Below are 16807 nucleotides of genomic sequence, written 5' to 3'. Positions count from 1 at the left end.
GCGGCAGAAAGTTAGGTGGGCGGATGACATTAAGACGTTTGCAGGGACAACATGGCCACAATTAGTACATGACCGGGGTAGTTGGAGAAGTATGGGAGAGGCCTTTGCCCTGCAGTGGGCGTAACTAGGCTGATGATGATGATGAACCTGAAGGTCAAGGTTATCGTGAGAGGCCTATGGTAACGCGCGTGTGTATTAGTTAACCATCTTTTCTTTATAAGTGTTTTTGAATTTTTTGAGGTTAAGCGCGTAGGTTTGCAGAGTGCACAATTTGCACTGAGAAGCGTTCGTAGTTCCATTAGCGCGTGTCCTGTGCAGACGGAAGGAAGCAGGTTTATGACTGGGTTGCTCGTGTGTGTTGAGGGCGGCCGTATTCTGACTTCTCTAGTGAGCGTGCGTAGAACTAGTAATTAGCAGACGAATTTTTTGAAGGGTTCTGCGGTGTGCGTAAGTTACGCAAGTGTAGTTGTTCGTTTAAGGAACGTGTCCAGTATGGACCAGAGAAAGAAACGTAAGCGTGATGGAACGCTTACGTACGACGCAAGTACGCGTTCTGAATAGAGACCACAAAGCTAGCGCGATTGTAATTACGTACCTGTGGAGTTCACCAGACTGTTAAGTGGCACCAGTACGTGCGATAAGTACGCCACTACGATAGGGTAAGAACAGGCTGTTCGTGAAGTTTAGCAGCGTTCAGACTACAGTCGCATCCGATATAAGTGGCGTATTTATTGCAATTTGCGCAACTGCTGGAACGACTGTTTACGCAGCTAGCAACCGCCTATGTTCACATTGAGCCTTTCGATAAGATACGTTTTTTACGACTGGCCAATCACCGTTCCGGGACAGCTGCGTTTCGCATTTTTGAATTGAATTATGGGGCTTTACGTGCCAAAACCACTTTCTGATTATGAGGCACGCCGTAGTGGAGGACTCCGGAAATTTCGACCACCTGGGGTTCTTTAACGTGCACCTAAATCTAAGCACACGGGTGTTTTCGCATTTCGCCCCCATCGAAATGCGGCCGCCGTGGCCGGGATTCGATCCCGCGACCTCGTGCTCAGCAGCCCAACACCATAGCCACTGAGCAACCACGGCGGGTTTCGCATTTTTCAACATGGCACCGATCAGCAAGCGGCGGTTAGCGCAGGTCGAGGCTCTTCAAGCTCGAAGTTTTCAGGCGCTGGTCATAGAGTATCGGCCTCTGTCGCACTTCTGCAATTAGTAATTCATCGCTGCACAGCGAAGAAGCTTTCGCACTTAGCATCATCACTAGGCACGGGCAGTGTACACAACACAATGAGACCGGAAAACCGCACTGCACTCAGGGACACCGGGAGGAAGAAGAAGACGCCGGAGTGTGCGGACGAATTCAATTCGGCTCTTGTTTCTACCAATGTTTTCGCGGCGATTTTTCACGATTTCAAGGAAATACTTGTGCAAGACGGCTTTGTGAAGTTGCACGGACCCTGTGGACACTTTCCTGGACACTGTGAGTGTTTATCTCTACCGTCTACAGCGGTTTTGCCATCGTCACCCGACCGCCGCCTTTCTAGCCCTAACGAGGGGAGCTTCTAATCCGACGTGTCGAGCGCGGCGCCGCTTCTGGCGCGTTGCTCTCTCTTCCACGTCGTCGCCGCCGCTGCATGGGCTACAATTCTTGTGCTCATACATGGAATACCATGGCTGGGGAGGACATTGCCGTGGAGGAAATCACCCCAGATCAAGGCTGGCAGACTGCCACGTCTCTACGCGCCGCAACCAAACGTGAGAGCGTTAACCCTACTCCGCCATATGGCGTGTTGAAACGTGGAGGAACTGCGACCCGCGGCCGCGAGAACGTTAAAAACACCATCATCCGCGCGAGCAGAATGCCGTCATTGCCAAAAGATGACATCCGTATTATTATAAGGCCTCGTGGGGGACTTAACATAGCAAAGGTTGGCCCTGCGGTGGTTGCCGACGCCATTGCCGCCTCGGCTGGCCTCGGTCCGGCACAACACTTGGACACGCTTTGCCCCAACAACAAACAGAATATCTTAGTGGCAAGTGTAGTGTCTATTAACAGCATTTAGCCAAATGTGAGTACTCGGTTGGCAACCTGGAATAAAAGCATGGGAGCTTGAGCAATGAGTGCGTATCACCGTGTCACTCCAATCTAAATCAATCAGACCGCATCCCGGTCTACGCGAACACTAAAATGGTGTCAGAAGTGTTACTTGGTCCCATATGAGTGCCAAACCAAGTCATTCCGTCGTATCATCCCTCAGCAGCAAGCGGCAACCGACAATCGCAGCCATGGCATACGCGCTCCCTCCCTTCCCAAGTTTCGACCTTCGCGCCACAGACGCCAACAATACTGGTCACGAATGGACCAAGTGGATAGAAAGGTTCGAGAACTCTTTTAGCGTGTGATATCACGGCAGATGCACGCAAGAAAGCGCTCCTCCTCCACTACGTCGGCGAGGAAGTCTACGACATATTTCGCTCCCTCCCCGACTGCCCTACACAAGCTACAACAGCTACAAGCACGACCCAGACCACGCAGAGCCCATCGACGCCAGAATACGATGCCGCACGAGCGAAACTGAGTGCATACTTCGCCCCGCGAGTGAACTCGACATTTGCGATCTACAAATTTCGCCAAGCCCAGCAAAACGTTGGTGAGCCACTGGACGCCTTCTACGCGCGCCTCCGGCAGCTCTCTCGCCACTGTAACTTCGAGAACGTCGACGCTGAAGTCCAGAACCAAATAATCCTCGCCACAACGTCGTCTCGCCTTCGCAAATACGCAATGCTTCATTCCCTCACTTTACCAGACTTACTTAAACAAGGAAGAATGCTCGAGGATGTCGAACGGGACGTATCCGAAATCGAAAAGAACGTCGATAACAATGCGGCGGTGCTCGCAGTGCGCAAGGAAGGACAGCACCATGGCCAACACCAAAGAAACAGCCGACAGATGCCACGACAAACCTATGCACCGCAACGACCTCGTGTCTCATCAGCAGATTGTCGCAACTGCGGTGGCAAGTGGCCTCACCAAGGCGGACGATCAAGTTCTGCTGCATGGGGCAAGACATGCAGGGCATGTAACAAGGTTGGTCACTTTGCACGATTCTGTCGTTCAACGAGACAAATGGTACAAGCAGTGGACTGTGACAATGGTCCAAACATGAATCAGACAGTCTGCAGTAAGAAGAGTTCTAGTGCCAAAGAATGTGCTGCCACCCGTGACACCAGTTCAAGCAGTGACGAGTATGTTTTCGTTGCCATGACCTCACCTCAGACAGGCCCATCTCCAAAAGTTATTGTCACTGTCAACAATGTGCCGGTCACTTTCATAATCGACACAGGTGCAACAGTGTCAATTGTTGGCGAAAATGACTTTGAGAGCTATCGGCTAAAGGTGAAACTTCAGGAAACATCCGTCAGAGTGTTCCCATACAAAGCAACATCTCCGCTTGAACTTCTAGGCAAAGTCTCCGTCACAATGAGACACAAAGATAACTGCATTGAAGAAATCTTTGTCATTCGAGGAAACTGTGCACCACTCTTAAGCTTCACAGCAGCATCCAACCTGGGGCTTGTCCAGATCACATACCAAGTTAATGAGCATTAAGGTGACAAGTCAATCGTGGAAGCATTCCCCAAGTTGTTTAGTGGAGTTGGAAAACTCAAAAACCACCACATTCATCTTTTTGTGGACGACACTGTCCCACCGGTTGCACAACCACACAGGCGTATTCCGTTTGCCTTACGTGACGCCACAGAGAAAGAACTTGAACGCCTCCTGTCAGAAGACATCATTGAGCCAGCCATAGGACCTACACCGCGGGTGTCCCCTGTGGTTATTGTGCCTAAACCGCATCAGCCTGATGAAATTCGAATCTGCATTGACATGCGTGTTGTGAACACTGCCATTCAACGGGAACGACATTTGTGCCCAACAGTGGATGGCATCATTGTTGCCTTAAATGGAGCAACAATGTTCTCCAATCTTGACTTAAAGAATGGATATCATCAGTTGGAACTTGACCCTTCCTCAAGGCAACTCACCACGTTCTCAACACATGTTGGCTTGTTTCGCTACAAACGACTGAACTTCGGCATCAGCAGTGCAGCTGAAAATTTTCAGAACACCATACGCCAAGTGCTCAATGGCATCCCCAATGTCCTGAATGTTAGTGATGATATTCTTGTTTTTGGGCAAACAAAACAGGAGCACGACTTGTCCTTGGAAGCCGTTCTGCAGCGACTCCAAGAAGCTGGATTGACACTGAATGAAAAGAAGTGTCACTTTCATCAACGTGAACTGAACTTATTTGGACTTCATTTTTCAGCTGATGGCGTTCGTCCTGATCCTAAGAAGGTAGCAGCCTTCCTACAGATTAAAACACCGGAATCACCACAAGAAGTGAAGAGCCTGCTAGGAATGATAAACTATTCAGGCAGATTTCTGAAAAATCTTGCTGACCTCACACAGCCTTTACGTGAACTGACACTGAAGGATGTTGTCTGGGAGTGGACAAAACGACAGCAAAATGCTCTTGAGAGCTTAAAGCAAGCCATGTCCGATGCCTCCACCCTTGCTTACTTTGACCCATCCAAACCGACAGAATTGGTGGTAGATGCAAGTCCACATGGACTGGGTGCTATCCTTACACAGCGTGACAGTGAAAACATTGCAGTGATAGCTTATGCAAGTAGAGCGCTTACACCACTTGAAAGTCGCTACTCCCAAATTGAACGTGAGATGCTCGCAGCTGTATGGGCCATGGAGCACTTCCGTCTTTACCTTTGTGGAGTCAACTTCCTTTTGCTGACTGATCACAAGCCTTTAGTGAGCATACTGGGAAACCCAAGATCATCACCATCTGCCCGCATTGAGCGCCTTGCTCTACGCATTCAACAGTACAAGTTTGTTGTACAACACACTGCAGGAAGTAGTAACCCTTCCGATTACCTTTCCAGGCATCCAGTTTCTGAAACGAAAATGTGTGCCCGCATCGACAAAGTACCTAATGAGTATGTCAACTTTATCCAGCGCCACAACATCCCAAAGGCCTTCTCGGTTCAAGAAGTCGCTGATGCAACGGCGTGTCGTTATGTCGTCGAGGTAGTTCCTTCGGCGTCTTCGTCGGCGGCGGAGGATCTTCGTCAGTTCGACGAACAGCAACCGCACCTCCATCGGTTGCTGCTTTTAGTTTTCCGGATATGAGCTCGCTGACCGGCCCCGAGCTGGGCCAGTGTATGCACGGCGCTGCGGCCCTAGGTAGCGGCCTGGTGACGGCGAACGGGACGGTCGTCGAGGGCTCCACTGAGTAGCGGCGAGGTAGTCGGCGATGTCACGAGGGCGTTAACCTTCCCTCGGGCGCTGTGCGTTGACGGCGAAGCCTCGCAATCCCAGGTCGCGGTATGGGAATCGGCGGTACACATGGCCGGCTTCGCCGCAGTGGTAGCACAGCGGGCAGTGGTTGGGGGCGCGCGAAATGTCTGTCTTCCTCGCGTAGGTGCGCTGGGCGACGGGTGGCCGTGTTTGCGGCGGCGGCGGCGGACGACGGGATTGCGGCGTTACAGGGCCCTGGCGCGGTCGCGGAGGGGGACCTTGACGGCGTGCGACGGCGGCGTAGGTCACCGCTTTTGGCTGGGGATGCGGTAATTGAGGTTGCACCTCAGGAACTCCCAGCAATCGCTGAACCTCATCTTTCACGATGTCAGCGATCGAAGCTACTTGAGGCTGCGACGAAGGCAAGACCTTGCGCATTTCTTCGCGCACAATGGCCCTGGAGATCAACGGAGCCCAGCGCTTGGATGGCGCACTGGGGCGTGAGCACTTGGCGGTTATATTGCCTAGTGCGCATTCCTAAAGTTTTCTCAATCGTCGTAGCCTCTGTCAGGAACTCAGCTACGGTCTTCGGTGGGTTTCGGATTAGTCCGGCGTACGATTAGAAACGTACTTTTTTCTCTTCGGACTTCCGGGTCGGCGTGCCCGAAAAGACGTGTCATCTCTTCTGTGAAGATGGCGATGGTCTCATTGGGTAGTTGGCCTCGGGTTTCCAGCAGAACTTCGGCCCTTTCTTTTCGCACAATGCTCGTGAACGTCCTGAGGAAGTTACTGCGGAACAGGTCTCATGTTGCAAGGGTGGACTCCCGCGGTTCTCGAACCAAGTCCTCGCGGCATCTTCCAAGGAGAAGTACACATGTCGTAGCTTATCCTCAGCTGTCCAGTTGTTAAAGGTCGAGATCCTTTCGAAGGTTTCGATCCAGGTTTCCGGATCCTCCGGCGTAGCTCCACGGAAGATAGGGGGCTCTCTGGGTTGTTGAAGTACGACGGGTGACACTGGGGCTGCCATTGTGGTTGTCTTGGCCACAATCTTTTTGGTCTTGTCAGGTAGAAGTCCGTGCTCTGGGGGAAGCTGTTGTAGACGACGGCTTGCTCGATGGTCCGGGACTACGTTGGTGCTCTCTTTGCGGTCCGGGCTTGGATCACGGCTTGTCGGGGGCGTCCGGTACATGGACGAAAAGCACCTCCACCAGATGTCACGTGGTAGTGACGTTAAAGAACACAGTAACAATACTGTGAAAGACAAAACTAGCTTTTATTGGGCGAACCTGTGCCCACAAAGACAGGCTACACTTAAAGCACAACGATAGCGGTGAACACAGTCGGCAATCGTCGAAAATCTGATCTGCGGGTCAAGCGCATCGGCTTTTATACATCCGTCGTCGAATGTTCCAGAGTAATCGCTGGGACCCGCTTGCCTACCACAAAGTTCTACATTATGCGCGTCGCGAACACATGCGATCAGATTATACAAGGCTCGGTCACAGACAGCGGATGGAACCATCGATAACATTCTAGAAACTTCTTTTACATGCAGGCGCGTCCTGCGCTGCGCGATAACATTTGTTAGGTGGCGAGAAGTGGTCGGCCGATAAAGATAAAGAAGTACAAGTGTCAATATTCAAGTTTGATCATAGGGGCCAGGTTCGTCGGCGTGCGCTCACTGAAAACAAAATGTTCTGAACATACACGCGACGAAGCTGATGGCGTCAAGTCCTTTCTGTTTATGCTGGCTATCCAAAGCAGCGCTTGTCTGCAACCGCAGCGGCGGAGTCTACAAGGTCGCCGCGGCTGATGAAGCGCGTTCGGTTCCGAAAGGTATATCCTTTTGCAGCCGAATACAGTGCAGTGGTAGCCCGTTGACGTTGAGTCATCTGACATATGGCAGCAAGCACAGCCAGAACACGTTAGAATGACACTAATTCGCAATGAAACCGTTACTGTTCCAAGCCGCACATGGGAGAAACGGCGATCCGACCAGTGCGAGGAGAGCGGCACGGCGCGCTGGTTCGAGGCGACGTTCCTCCTTCCCGATAAAGCGGTCTATACGTGTTTTCAATTCGCGATATATTGAGGCACCGCACTGATTACCGCACCGACTGGCAGAGCTGCGACGCACGGCGCTATATCCTTTTCAAGGAGATACCGTGGGCGCTGCCATGTTTGATCACGTGGTGAAGCGTCCATTGCTTGCCTCAGCTGCTCTGTGTTTACAATGGACGTACGTACGTACATGACGCCGGATATCGTATAGACGGTGACTGGGTGGATGACACGCGAAGCTTTGGCTACAGCTTCAAAGAACATGTAAGCGCTTTCGGCGCTCATTACGCTTTGTCCAAACGGGGTGAGCAGCGTATACAGTGCTTGTAGTAAAAGCAGGGCTAAAGTGTATTACAAGGTATCCTAACTTTGCGCTTATGAACTGAATCAGTATCATTGTGTTTGGCTCTTCTTTCTTTATTTAGGAAATACTTTTAAGCAAAGCGGTTTGTCACGTTTCTGACGCTAACTGATCGCTCGCGGCCGGTGTGCTCAGTTGCGATATGTTTGTTCTTGCTGGGCACAAGGCTTGTAACGTGGATGTTCTGTACGTCGCAATTGCTTGTAGCAAATACCCATTAACGCTAGTCACTACACTTGCGAGTCGCGAAGGGCATGCGACTGCAGGCGGCAACTCGGTAACACCGACGCTCACACTTGCAAGGGTGACCTCGGCGACCGGGGTCGCCTTCTCGTTCAAAATGAAAACTCTCGGAAATGACGTCGTCCGCGCGCCATCGGGAGTTTCGTCTGCTTTAACCGCGTCTCCCGCACTCGCGCTCGGTGTGCCCTATAGTTCCTCGCTGTTCGCGATGTATACCACGACGACCTGAGCGAAGGGGAGGATGTCGTTGCGGTTTTGATGTGCACCGCGGCCGCACAGGCACTTCAACATTGAGGAAGAAAAAAAAAACTATTATTAATATTTTCCTTCATCCACGCACTTCAAGCGCATGCGCAGAGAAGACGGCGGTGGCGGTGGTGGATGCGCCTGCGATTCCGTTCGCGGGAAGTGGCCGGACATGATAGCCGCCTACTTCCAGATCTGCGAGCGCACGACAAGGAATATTTCATTATTTCTTTATTCGCTACAATAATGCGCTAGCTCTAAAACTAATTCCAAGCAATGAGATTGCCTAAAAAATATTGCTGCTTGTACTATACAAGTCCTGCTCTTGCCATTCTCCAAAAATGCGTTTCTCAAAAATGCGTTTCTCAAAAGTGCGTGGTACTTATGAGATAAGCCGAACAGCTTCCCAACCTCCAGCCATTGCCAGGTCTTTATTCGATCTGTTTTTGAAGTCCACATGTCTCTTGTCATAGAGGTATGGCTACTGCTTGATCGCATTCGGGAGGACCTCGGTGAAGTACTCCATGTTTTTCTTCGTTCCGCCAGTGTCGTGTTTGCCGCCGGCAACGACAACCGCGTGCACAAAGTATCGCGCGCTGCTTCCGGGGCCTCGCTGATTGGCTTAGCGGTTTGCCATTCGCAGCCGCTAGTCTGAAAATTTGAGCAGCGTGCCACTGGCCTGCGACCAACGCTTTTCGACCAAAACGGTCGCACGATCTCTGCGAATCGCAAGTGTGAATGGGCCCTTACTGTGTGGACCGGCCGTTACGAAACGTTCAGCTTTGAACATTAGTGTTCTCTTTGTGCAGTCGCCGTTACCCATACTTCGGCACATGACACGGCTGAGCGCTTCACAGGATCTGAGGATTCTATTCAGGCACCAGTTCGACGTCCGGCTGTGGTGTCCAGCCAACATGAAGTTATTCTTTCGTCTGATAGGCCCGTAACTGAACCTAGTGGTTCAATGCCCAAGATGGCGGCTGTCGTCTCCTCACTCATCCGCCAGCATTGTAGAGCTAAGCTCCAAGGAAAGGAATTAACCCCAGGACGTCTGCACGAGAGAGCACCCTTCGTTATACGGCGACAAAGTGAGTAGCGAAGCTTCTTGGCATATAGTTTCTCTCACGTTATCTACACACATCCACCCCAACTCATGCAAACTTACGCTCACTCTATCGCCAGCGTATCAAGATTAAAGGGACCCTGAAACGATTTTCTACAAACGTACTGAGTCGTTATAGGTCTTTCTGGTCATTGACGCATCTAAGTGATCCGCGTAAAGCGTGTAATTTATTATAAGGTTTTAAAAATGTACATCGCTGCCGATCGCAGCACACTGCTCGGCGGAATTTTCAGCCGCCCCTACCCATATGACGCAAATCACCCATATGACGTCAGTGGGACGAGCTATCCGATTGGCTGACCAGGGCACGTGATCGATAATTTTTCCAAGTTTATGGTAAACAAATGATGTTCGTAATAGTTGGAATGTTAGTTCATTTGTTTTTATAAAAAGGAAGTAACATAAAGTGAATGCACAAGAACAATTTTTCAGTACACTTAAGCACTTCCGGCACACAGCAAGCGTCGTCTGCTTGTGTTACAACGTGCTCCATTTTGACGAGAGCTTCGCGGTCAGAGTCGGTCTCAGTCTTTTCGCGAGCACTATGATTCGACTTTGTTGCGTTGTGGCCTGCAAACGTAGTGACTGGCAATATGTCAAGCTGCGACATCGTGTCCCTCTACAAGGCAGCAGATGAGCGGACTGGCTGCAGCGCATCGGACTGCCGCTATCCGATCGGCGCCAATATTTGCGCGTTTACGGCCGTCACTTTACACCGGAAGATTACTAACGCAATAGCGTTTCGCGAGTCCGGTATTAGGGTAAACGCAAGCGCAAGGGGACAGAACCACGAGACGGTCATTAGAGGAAACGCCAGTTCACGGGATTGGCCAGTCGTTTCAGCGGGTGCGAGAGAGAAAATCTGGGGGCGTTTGCGCCTGAAATTTCTCCCTTTGCCTAGGTACTACGGAGGAGAAGCCGATTTGCTTGTTTCGTATGCGTTTGTCCCTAGGCGCGCATTTTGTCGTGTGTCGGCTGGCGATCCTTCAAATCAATGTCTCCTTTCTTGACGAAGCCGTGCGTGCCGTGCGTCGTGCATAAGTGTTCCTCCTGCGTCTCCTTGGATGTTGCCGGTAGGTTTGTTGCGCTTTTTGGTAACATACGGAACGTGCGACGGGATCAGTGAACCTGTGATATCGAGGGCCAATCGGATAACTTAATGCCACGGCGTAATGCCAAAGCATTACGCCGTGTCCATCATGTGTTGGTTATCGGTGCATACTGCACCCTTCAAGAGATACGCGTGAACATGCATGTCTGCATGTCGAAACACATTTAGCACCCTGTAGCTGGGAAAAGCGAAAGTCGTTATGCAATTTATGGCCGTAGACCACTCTGAAACGTGATGGCGGCCGCAGTGTTCCGACTGGTGTTATAGAAGTGGCGGGGTGCTTTTTTCGTCCCGACGATATAATGGATTTTTACCAGTACTGCGACAGGACGGCATACATCACCGGCAAACGGAGCCCTCACGAGAGCACCTGAGCTTATAATAACGCTCTGTCTAAATGTACATCCGATCCCGGCCACGGCGGCCGCATTTCGATGGGGGCGAAATGCGAAAACACCCGTGTGCTTAGGTTTACGTGCATGTTAAAGAACCCCAGGTGGTCGAAATTTCCTGAGTCCTCCACTACGGCGTGCCTCATAATCAGAAAGTGGTTTTGGCACGTAAAACCCCATAATTTAATTTAAATGTACGTCCGACTTGCCTGCTTTGCTTCCGTTTCGCTAGCTCTGCGGCTCCCGCTTACCGATTTATTGCACATGGTTTTGCTGATGAACCTTTATTTATATCGAAGGGGACCATTCAAATATTCCATTTAAAAGTCGGAGAGCAGCGTACAAAAAGCGGTGCACGAGCGAAGGTACTGCTCCAGGAGAGCATGCCTGGTCTACACTATATGGCCCCTATTCCTCGCCCGGGAAGAGACGCAAAACATCTTTAATGAGACGAAAGATGGCTCATTAAATCAATAATCCGCCATCACCAACTCGGCACGAGCGCCGCACGGGCGAGAAAGTCTTTCCGACGTACACCCACTTTAGCAGTACATTTCAACTCGACATAGGTGACAGATTTCAAGAAGCACAGGCTGGTACTCTTGGCTCACTATAGCCCAGTACTGCCCGGTACTGCCATTTTTATGAGACACCTGCTGCTATCCCTTGCCACAACTGCGCCTTCACTTCCTTAACAGCGCCAGGACTGATGCTTGGCATCAGTAGCATTCATGACAGAAAGTGCTTGCTCTTTGGCAACTGATGACTCAATTAATTTGCTACTTTCTTCTGAAATTTGTGCTCATAAGTGCTGCTTTTGTCGTCACTGTCAAACTGATCTCCTTTGTGTGATCCCTTGTAGTTTTTCTGTACCCTTCTCCCTGCACATGCTTGATCACATTTTGTTGCTCTTCCCTGTCGCCATTCCTCTACAGTGGCACTGTCTTTTGCTATATGTGCCTGGCTGTCTATTGCTTATGCCGCATGTTCACTGTAATGATTTCCTTCGCCAGATACGTGAATTATTAATTGCTAAAAAAACTATCTGCAGGGTCTCCTGGAAATACATCCACAGCTGGAAACCAAAATTGTGCTTCATCCCAGACCACAGCTTATCTCCACATCAAAGCCTCATATCACCATTACATCTCCAGTCTCACTCACGTTCACTCTGGAAAAAAAAAAGAACAGTTGCTGCACTTCACTAGGCAAGAATCCATCTCATCATTTTCTCCTGGGGGGGGGGGGGGGCGGCGGGGGGGGTATTCTGTAAGAGTACACCTAGTGGGCTGTCCATTTCGGCCACTGCCGATTGGATTCAGCTGTGAGAGGAGGAGACGAGCAGCCCTAGCCAATCAGTAGCGGCCGAAATGGACAGTCCACTAGGTGGGCTCTTACAAAATACTCCTCCCCACCCCCCTGCTCACCACATCTTGCCTGCTGCTTTCTCTTATCATGTATGACTTTGCACATACTTTTCGTTCATGTTCTCCTTTCTGCTTTGGCACTACACCTATGCTTTTTTTTTTTTTTGTTCAAGCAATAGCTCTTCATTGCCATTGCTATTTTCTCGGCCTTCGCGTATTCTATTACAGTCACTAGCATCATACTTACTAATCAGTGCGGAAACAATGGAAGACACACGGAAGGGCACTGGACGAGTGCTGTCTAATAACTGAAATTTATTGAACACTAGCATCAAATGTCTCTTACCTTTGGTTGCTCCATATAACTTGCTAGAAATGCAATAGAAATTTTCATCATAGGGCATTCAGTCTTGGAGCATACTGAAATTATAGCTATTTGCTTTGTGATGAAGTATTGCTTTAGTAAAAAACAACTAATTAACTTGGAAAGTTGTTTCCAAAGGCTACATCCTTTGCATGTCCAAATGTCCACACCTTGCAAGTTCCTAAAGAACTTCACAGCTTCAAAGGCTTTTGCTTCATAATTTTGCAGCTTAATTTAGCATTTTACCCCCGTTGTTCATCTCATTATTGTGGTTGTTGTGTGACAGTACCGAACTTAGACCTTAGCATGAAGCAATGCTTAAAAACCGTTGTGCTCTTACACGCTTTATCAAATCACTGCTTTGTTTTAATGTTACTGGTGCTGTGGCTTTGGTGTTGGCTGCTAAGCCCAAGGCCGTGCGGTCAAATCCAAGCCCTTGCGGCCACATTTCGATCGGGGCAAAGTGCAAAAAATGCTGTGCGCCTTGCATTGGGTGCATGTTAAACCCAGGTAGTCAGAATTAATCCAGAGTTTCTCATTATTGCATCCCTCATCATCATTTAGTGATTTTGGCATGTAAAACCACTGAACTTAATTTTTAAGTATTGTCTTTGCCAAGTACAAATCTAGATTTTGGATGTCACTGCAAATGTAACCAATACACAAATTTAAATACTTTGTCATCTAAAGAAAAATGGGACACTATAAAATGCAGTAATCACCATTATGTGCCTTGCAGCCAGAACAATATCAGCACGCTAGGAAGCACCATCGCCATTGCCTGTTGCTTGACGACTCCATTACACCTCGTCACAGTCAAACAGAACAGCTTTCACCTCCAACTTTTGTCCACTCTCCTTTGCCTGTTGTCTAATCATCTCGCCAAATTCTATGGTTGCTATCCTGTTCTCCAGCTGTGAATCGTGGTTGAACCACTTCAAACGTCTGTCGACTTGTTTATCTGACACAGTGAAGTAAAAGTGTACTTACTCACTGTGAAGTAAAAATGCACTGCAGTGATGTTGCAGTGATACTGTTGCTAGAATAACCTACTTTTCATGAAACCAGAGTAGTAGTCAGAAGACTGGCATTTATGCCAGCTGCATTGCCAAGCTCCTGCACAAGAGCAGAGCTTAGCATCTGAGCATTCGCATCATTCTGAGTATTCTTGCATATCATTTTCGCTCGTTAAACCTTGCTACAAGACATTAATTTTCAGCAGCCAAGCCTGACAGCTTTGGTCAATCTTTCGTGCTCTGAGCTGGTTTGATGCAATACTTTTAACGGAATTTCTTTATTGCCGTTTGTTATGTGGTCAGTGACAGGATATTTTTTTATGCAAGAATGTTAAATGGTTCCTTCAGTGAAAAAGCCGGCAGCACCTGTAGCAGCAAAACGGTGCCTAATTTCCCGTTGACTGTGACGCCATGTGAGCACACGAGGCGCGCTCATGACACTAGCTTGCACTTGCTGGCTCGTGTCTCAGCAGAGGAAAGCGAGTGAAGGGGAACATCTGCTGCTGCGCTACTTCGCGAGGGGAGAGTGCATTGCTACGACAAAACATCACCTTCCCTCTCGCAAGCCTGTGTTACCACCTGTTCCTTGTCTACTCAAGCTCTTGTGTGTGTTCTAACTGCGCCTCGGTGAGGCTAAATCAATATGTACCAAGCGTCTTAACGTGTCCGCTTGCCCGCGAGGAGTTCATAACTCAGACTGCTCAGTGGCGTTCAGTTGGATATTAAAGTATTCACAACTCATAAGAAGTGCTTAGGTATCCTCGGATTTTCTTCGTACTTAATGCACAAACTTCGAAGTCATTTTTCCTGGCGAAATTAGTTAAATATCATCGTCCTTTGTCTGCTGTCCGGCCTTTGTGTGAGCCTTATACATCTTCGCAGCCACTCCTGTCATGCACAGTAATTTGTGTACTTGTGCTTGTATCTTCCATGGCATATGATTAATTAATGCATTTTATTTGCATGATCCAACTAAACATGATCTCAAAAAGCTTCACTTGAGTGCTCACTTGTCCCTGTGGCTACATTGTGTGGATGTACTATCAGCGTCAAATGAAACGCAAACAGCAGAGTGCATGCCTGTAGCATCACTGAATGTATAGTGCACACACTTGGCCAATCATCACCCTCACAGGCATGCACATCTGGTTTCACAACACTGTGCAATGATGCCCTATACTGAGATATTTTTTCTTTCTGTTTTGCTTCTTGCTTTCTTAGAGTTTTGTTTTTTTTTTGCTTTGAAATAAAAGGAAAGCATAACAGAAAGAAAATTTGACTGCATTCAATGTGTTAGAAAACGTTCACTTCAATATTTTTTTCTCACACTTCAATCAAAAGCAGTGTGGCAACACTGAGTCTTGATGAAATGAATTGGCACCCTCGGAAACTGTTCCCACTGGTAATCGAAGCTGATCTTGAAGGCCATGCTTTTGTCTACTGCAAAAACTGGAACTGATTTCAGGAGCTGGGAAATACGTTATGGCCCTCATTCATTGTTTTGCTTTTGCATCTTGGCAGTTTGCTGCTGCTATTTATAGCACAAGTGAAGGAATTGTAGCACAAGTAACACTGACACCTGTGCTGCCCTTTTTGGTGCCAGAGTGTGTGAAGGAAGGCTGCTATCTGGTCTTGAAATCCATCGAAGCAGCCTTATTCCCAGACATCACACAGCCTTGCCAAAATGGCGGTTGGCACGAAGGGTCTAGAGGCAGCGACTTAAAATAGAATTTTCGACTTACCATACCAGAAATGGTTTTATTTCCAACAAACTTACTTTGTTGGGTGTCCTCCAGGCGAAAAGCTGCAACATACAGCTTTAATGTGCCTGAAGGCCCGCGCATGGCAGCAGTAAGTCTCCTATCGGCAAATGTATAACATACGAAACACTAATCTATTAGGATATACATTTACAATGTAGCAAAAGAAATGTGTGAAATCTAAAGAAACATTCATCTTTTCAGATAATTATATAGTATTTATAAAATAAATTCTTCTTAATGCACAACAAAGCTAAGATGCATATTATATGTATTATACATCCCAAAGGATCACATTTCAAAAATAAGAAAAAACAACATGTCTAGCATGTACACTCGCCCACAAAATGTTACAGGGTGCGCAAGCGTGTGGCAAAACGACCTTTCTTCCCTTCTAGCTGTGCACCCATGGTATCGAGTTTGCACGCATGCGCGTCCCTCTGAGACTGCAAGCGTGCATGTTTCTGCACTTCCTCCTTGTGCGCCGGTGATATCCGAATGTAGCCGTGAAGTGCCCCTCTTGCGATGGGCGCGAAACTATGTGAAGCCTGAGCTTGCACGTGCCGCTGTGGCTGCTTTTTGTCGAGTCACGAGCGCCAACGCATACGGCCCAGTGGCGAACCCAGCAAGTAATTTTTTTTTAATGAGCTGCACCATTTTGTGTCCAATCTTTGTTGTTTCTTTTTATGAATGGGGCATTCTCCCACAGAAGAGCATGTCAGAAAATGCCCCCTATAGAAGGAGACAGTGTCAACTCCCATTGAAGACCAGCAGTTAGGACACATGGACCTGTGACAGAAAAGCTGCCGGATGGATCTGGGACAGCGACGCTGGCCTGTACTTTCCTATCGTCTCCATTATCCATGGCAACCTGGTATGAAGAGCATGCGTTGGCCATTTATGCTTGAACTACTTTTTCCTGGAAACAGTTAACAAAATGTTTTGCATGGAACAAAGAAGGTATGTGCACCTTCGCAAGTAGTGGCTCATAGGGAAGGCTGGCACATTGGCTGGAGGGATCAAGGTTGGACATGTTGATCTCGACTGCACTTTTAACTCGAAGTCTATGGCAGCTTGAAAGCAAGAGTGCTTATGCTAATTTTCTGTTTGCCCTACGACATAGAATACACTGCCTACTTAAAGTACTCGGTAAAGCTGTTGAACAAGTTCAACTTTGGAGGAATTGTAGAAGCCCGGTAACCTGGGAAAGTTGGTATGATTTCACTGAGAGGGAAAATTAATTTGGACCCATTCAAATGTGAACTACTGGAGGCACCAGCACCTAAGCCAGAGAACCAGGGGTAGAGAGGCTGGCCAAGACTGCTTTCATCAAAACTCGTAGTAACATGATGGGAAGACGTCTGCCAGCCAATAACCGTTTCAACTAAAACTGTGCAGCATAATGTGGATAAAGCAAGACATAAAAGCTATAGA

At 48.6% G+C, this 16807-nt stretch overlaps 1 long non-coding RNA gene and 1 pseudogene across 2 annotated transcripts in view; both read left to right on the top strand.

Moving 5' to 3' along the window:
• Window positions 1–2242: 2242 nt before the first annotated feature.
• On the top strand, window positions 2243–3096 carry LOC140218865 (uncharacterized; annotated as a pseudogene).
• Window positions 3097–10164: 7068 nt separating this feature from the next.
• LOC126547691 (uncharacterized) overlaps window positions 10165–16807 on the top strand; it is a 31977-nt gene continuing 25334 nt past the window's right edge. Inside the window, exons 1-2 of one of the 2 annotated variants that reach the window (XR_007602757.3) lie at window positions 10165–10436; window positions 16083–16247. This is a non-coding gene — a long non-coding RNA (uncharacterized lncRNA). Of the gene's footprint in view, window positions 10437–15480; window positions 16248–16807 lie in introns of those variants that run through there. The other variant, XR_011890531.1, reaches the window with a different exon arrangement.

Source organism: Dermacentor andersoni, chromosome 1 (genome assembly GCF_023375885.2).
Source record: "Dermacentor andersoni chromosome 1, qqDerAnde1_hic_scaffold, whole genome shotgun sequence".
In the NCBI taxonomy this organism is placed as follows: Eukaryota; Metazoa; Arthropoda; class Arachnida; order Ixodida; family Ixodidae; genus Dermacentor; species Dermacentor andersoni.
Note: the sequence above shows the minus strand (reverse complement) of the source record. Positions and strands in the feature narration are given on the sequence as shown.